Source organism: Lepidochelys olivacea (assembly GCF_965140295.1).
Source record: "Lepidochelys olivacea isolate rLepOli2 genome assembly, chromosome: 7".
Lineage (NCBI taxonomy): Eukaryota > Metazoa > Chordata > Testudines > Cheloniidae > Lepidochelys > Lepidochelys olivacea.
Window position 1 is genome coordinate 75,219,141 of NC_140417.1, and position 6,000 is coordinate 75,225,140.

The following is a 6,000-nucleotide window of genomic DNA, read 5'->3' on the forward strand; positions in this document are numbered from 1 at the left end:
ATCTTCATAAATGATCTGGAGGATGGTGTGGATTGCACTCTCAGCAAATTTGCGGATGATACTAAACTGGGAGGAGTGGTAGATACGCTGGAGGGTAGGGATAGGATACAGAAGGACCTAGACAAATTGGAGGATTGGGCCAAAAGAAATCTGATGAGGTTCAATAAGGATAAGTGCAGGGTCCTGCACTTAGGATGGAAGAATCCAATGCACCGCTACAGACTAGGGACCGAATGGCTAGGCAGCAGTTCTGCGGAAAAGGACCTAGGGGTGACAGTGGACGAGAAGCTGGATATGAGTCAGCAGTGTGCCTTTGTTGCCAAGAAGGCCAATGGCATTTTGGGATATATAAGTAGGGGCATAGCCAGCAGATCGAGGGACGTGATCGTTCCCCTCTATTCGACTTTGGTGAGGCCTCATCTGGAGTACTGTGTCCAGTTTTGGGCCCCACACTACAAGAAGGATGTGGATAAATTGGAGAGGGTCCAGCGAAGGGCAACAAAAATGATTAGGGGTCTAGAACACATGACTTATGAGGAGAGGCTGAGGGAGCTGGGATTGTTTAGCCTGCAGAAGAGAAGAATGAGGGGGGATTTGATAGCTGCTTTCAACTACCTGAAAGGGGGTTCCAAAGAGGATGGCTCTAGACTGTTCTCAATGGTAGCAGATAACAGAACGAGGAGTAATGGTCTCAAGTTGCAGTGGGGGAGGTTTAGATTGGATATTAGGAAAAACTTTTTCACTAAGAGGGTGGTGAAACATTGGAATGCGTTACCTAGGGAGGTGGTAGAATCTCCTTCCTTAGAGGTTTTTAAGGTCAGGCTTGACAAAGCCCTGGCTGGGATGATTTAACTGGGAATTGGTCCTGCTTCGAGCAGGGGGTTGGACTAGATGACCTTCAGGGGTCCCTTCCAACCCTGATATTCTATGATTCTATGTAATGTGAACTTGAATTGCAGTGCAACAGGGAGCTTGTGAAATGACATGAAGAAGTGGGAAGCAATGACATGGTCAAAGAGATGGGCCAATTTTTTTTATTTTTTCTGGTGGCAGCGTTTTGTGTGTACTGAAGAGGGATGACACAGATTCTGCTACTTTCACTTGGGCCTTGTCTATTCTGGCATATTGGGGAGGTGTAGCTACATGCCTCAGTGAAAAGCAGGCTGCATCCACACTCTGGTGTGTAGCTACTTGCAGCAGGAAAAAGCTCTGGCAGTGGGACACTTCACTGCTAATAATAGCAGCATAAATGTGGGAGGCACTGCTTGGGCATTTAAAGAATAGTGTAAGGTCTATACCACAAGATTCTGGCTTGTCTTTATGCACCTAACCATCTGCACTGCTACTTATAGACATGTGAGAGGGCATGTAGAATATGTACTCTATCTGCTACCCTACCATAAGTGTGGACAAAGTGATTTGTACCTTACTCTAGGAGTAGTCAGTCCCATTGATCTCAGTCAGGGTGGAAGAATCTAGCCTAAAGTTGAACAGGTGCAAATAGAACCTTGAGACCTTCTAGCTCCCAGCCCTGTGCTGAGTCCTCCAGACTACCTGGCTTTTGGAGATCACAATCTCGTCTTCTCCCTCCCCCCACAGGAGAACTTCCAGTTAGCGCAGGGGTGAACTTTCTTTCAAACGTGTCTTTTCAAACACAGAAAAACTCAGGCAGTGAGAACATTGTCAAAACATGCCAGCATGTCACAGAACTGCTCCTAATCACAGAGTTTTCACAAACCGAACAAAGACATTTTGTAGATACATTCTTTTATAATTAATATTTTGCCTAGCTCTACTTACAACTCCCTGTGAGGTTGATATCTTTATACCCAATTTATTTTATAGATGGGAAAAATGAACAAAGAGAGTTCTTCATACTTGGGTATGAAAAGGCAAAAAACTCCATCATTAAGAAGTGAAATAAATAGGTTAATTTTCAGAGCACCGTCAGCTCTCATTGACTTCAGCCGGACATTTGGCATCACTCAGAACCTTGCATGATCTGGTCCTGTATGAACAAGTGCTGTGAAACACTTCTCTCAGATAGCTTTGCCAATTATCTTCACCCTGACCCACAATGTAACTTGCCACTTCAATCCTACTGTCATAGAATCATAGTTAGAAGGGACCTCAGGAGATCATCTAGTCCAACCACCCCCTGCTCAAAGCAGGACCAGTCCCCAATTTTTGCTCCAGATCCCTAAATGGCCCCCTCAAGGATTGAACTCACAACCCTGGGTTTAGCAAGCCAATGTTCAAACCACTGAGCTATCCCTCCCCCTGATATTACTTCCCCACATGGATACTCTGTATCTGTCCTCAGCAGGGACTGCAAGTCAAGCTGTACCAGACTGAGCAATTGTTCTGCAATGTGCATAAATGGGAACTGGATTACCGTCACCAAATTAATTTTTACTTTTAACCAAATGTAGAATTTGAACTCAGGTTTGAAAATAACTGATGCATGAAACCATTTCACGTTTTTGACTTGATGAACTCTCTGTTTTGAAAACCATTGTCTCTTGAACAAAATTATTATAGAATGATTTTTAAATACTTTAATGTTTTGATACCTCATACATTGTAAAATAGGCAGCAGCTCCGAAAAAAAAACCCTCTGTTGTCACAATCATTTTGTTTTACTATTGTCCTATCAAAATACTTTAAACGAGTTTAATTACTATTACAGTGTAGTGCCTGACACACAGCTCCTACCTCAGCAGTGCTTAAATCTCCTGTTCACGTCAAAATGTTTTTACAGCAGCTGACAAAGCTGACACTGACATGAAGCAAATTAAGAAAGGAGTCAGTGTCAGTCACTAAAAATTCAGTCACTAAAATAACCTAATCCACTATACGTCCCCTGTACCATACCGTGAAAAATCCACTTAGCCTCTCCAGTACTGCACTATGCAACTCAGCGGACCTTGATTGTACCTATACTGTGAAACCCAATGGATTTCTCCCTGACTAGAATGTAGACCTCAGTATGTCTCACATGTAGCAGAGTATGAAAGCCACAGGGCCTCTCTTTTAGCCCATGCAGCCTAATTCAGAGGACTTCTGTGTAACCCATTGTCTTAAAACTGTACTGCCATGTGTAACCCAAATTAATTCTCATATTTTAGTATATTGTAAAGCAGTATCTGAATCCAATGGTCCGCTATTATAGATCATGATCTTTTTGTTGTATCTTGGAACCTATTGCCTAATACTGAACTTCTGTGGACTCCATTTTAAATTCTGTCACTCTAGAGGGGAGGGGAATCCATTATGTCTGTAGCGTGTGTGAATCATGTTGATTCGAGTTCCCTTTTGAGGGTCTAAACACAGTTCTAGGGGCAGAAGCAACTGTTAGAAATCTCAGCATCCTCAGATGCAGACTCATGTCAATAGCACCATAAAAACTTCCCAGTATGATCTCATAAAATATTTCCAGGTTGTTCTCACTGTTTTCTTGGCAGGATGGTAATGATAGGCTTATTCCTCAACTTTCACTGTTAGGCAAAAAGATTCTTTTCCCCAAGAATCAGGCAAGCACAGACAATACTGAAGAGGGTTTATTCACGGTACTGGGAAGACTGACAAGCAGCTTCAAAGATATGGTGCCATAGTGGCCAGTTATATACATTCTCTTATCAATTCATTTGCATTTATCCATACATATAGAGACAGACATTGTTACAAGTCAAGAGAGAACCCTGAACAAAGATAAAAATAAGTACAGTACGTACATATTGAGGTCATCCTAATTACTGCAAACCTCTATGGCTACCTTGTGGGGGAAGGAGGTGGGGTGTAGGAGTGGGTAGGGATGAGTGCTTACAGATATCTTTCAGAGTAACAGCCGTGTTAGTCTGTATTCGCAAAAAGAAAAGGAGGACTTGTGGCACCTTAGAGACTAACCAATTTATTAGAGCATAAGCTTTCGTGAGCTACAGCTCACTTCTGAAGGGAGAGTTTGTCCTGATCTAAGAACTGAGTTACTGGGTGGGCATTGATCATATAAGCTTGTCAATTGTTTACAGTTGTCAGTGTCCTTGCTACTGAATGCTTATTGAAACATTCCTGCTTGTTCTGCGGTTTTTGTCTTAGCTGTTAGCTAAATTTTAACTCTTTCCCAACACCACAAAGAATGGATTATTATCATGCTATTTGTCTTTTCCTCCTGCTGGAATCCTCTGCAGCTTCTACAGAATTAAAGTTAAAGACAAGTTGTAATACAGGATAACACAGATCAGTGTTTATAGAAAGATACATGTCAGAACATCCTGTTGCCTTTTAAAGACTGTTCCCTAGGTATAAAGTTTGTTTATTGTGGAAGACTTCTTAATTACTGAATGAATAAACATTACTGACCTGGATGTTATCTTTTCTTTACACAGCATCGTTTACTATTAACATTCTTAACTACATGCTTACAGAGGCAGTGACAGGGAGAGTATATTCTGTCGATTTATAACCCACACAGTTCGTGATCCATTAGCCAGTTATTACAAATAAGTGATCCATGCTTCCCAGGGGTGGTCTTAAGGGCCTTAGCCTTCAGGCTCGTGCCTGGCATTGAATCTCAGTAATTAAGATGTGTGATATAAAACCTGAGAGTCTCTGGATTAAGTTTAGAAGTGTGAGCAACAAGAGTGATGTCGTGGTGGGAGTCTGCTATAGACCACCAGACCAGGGGGATGAGGTGGACAAGGCTTTCTTCCGGCAACTAACAGAAGTTACTAGATCACAGGCCCTGGTTCTCATGGAAGACTTCAATCACCCCGATATCTGCTGGGAGAGCAATACAGCAATGCATAGACAATCCAGGAAGTTTTTGGAAAGCATAGGGGACAATTTCCTGGTGTAAGTGCTGGAGGAACCAACTAGGGGCAGAGCTCTTCTTGACCTGCTGCTCACAAACTGGGAAGAATTAGTAGGGGAAGCAAAAGTGGATGGGAACCTGGGAGGCAGTGACCATGAGATGGTCAAGTTCAGGATCCTGACATAAGGAAGAAAGGAGAGCAGCAGAATATGGACCCTGGACTTCAGAAAAGCAGACTTTGACTCCCTCGGGGAACTGATAGGCAAGATCCTTTGGGAGAATAACATGGGGGGGAAAGAGGTCCAGGAGAGCTGGCTGTATTTTAGAGAATCCTTATTGAGGTTACAGGAACAAACCATCCCAATGTGTAGAAAGAATTGTAAATATGGCAGACAATCAGCTTGGCTTAACAGTGAAATCCTTGCTGATCTTAAACACAAAAAAGAAGCTTACAAGAAGTAGAAGATTGAACAAATGACCAGGGAGGAGTATAAAAATATTGCTCAGGCATGTAGGAGTGAAATCAGGAAAGCCAAATCACACTTGGAGTTGCAGCTAGAAAGGGATAGTAAGAGTAACAAGAAGGATTTCTTATGGTATATTAGCAACAAGAAGAAGGTCAAGGAAAGTGTGGGCCCCTTGCTGAATCGGGGAGGCAACCTAGTGACAGCAGATGTGGAAAAAGCTAATGTACTCAATGCTATTTTTGCCTCTGTCTTCACGAACAAGGTCAGCTCCCAGACTACTGCACTGGGCAGCACAGCATGGGGAGGAGGTGACCAGCCCTCTGTGGAGAAAGAAGTGGTTCAGGAATATTTAGAAAAGCTGGACGAGCACAAGTCCATGGGGCCAGATGCACTGCATCTGAGGGTGCTAAAGGAGTTGGCGGATGTGATGTGATGTGGCGGATTGCAGAGCCATTGGCCATTATCTTTGAAAACTCATGGTGATCTGGGGAGGTCCCGGATGACTAGAAAAAGGCTAATGTACTGCCCATCTTTAAAAAAGGGAAGAAGGAGGATCCAGGGAACTACAGGCCAGTCAGCCTCACCTCAGTCCCTGGAAAAATCATGGAGCAGGTCCTCAAGGAATCAATTTTGAAGCTCTTAGAGGAGAGGAAAGTGATCAGGAACAGTCAGCATGGATTCACCAAAGGCAAGTCATGCCTGACTAACCTAATTGCTTTCTAT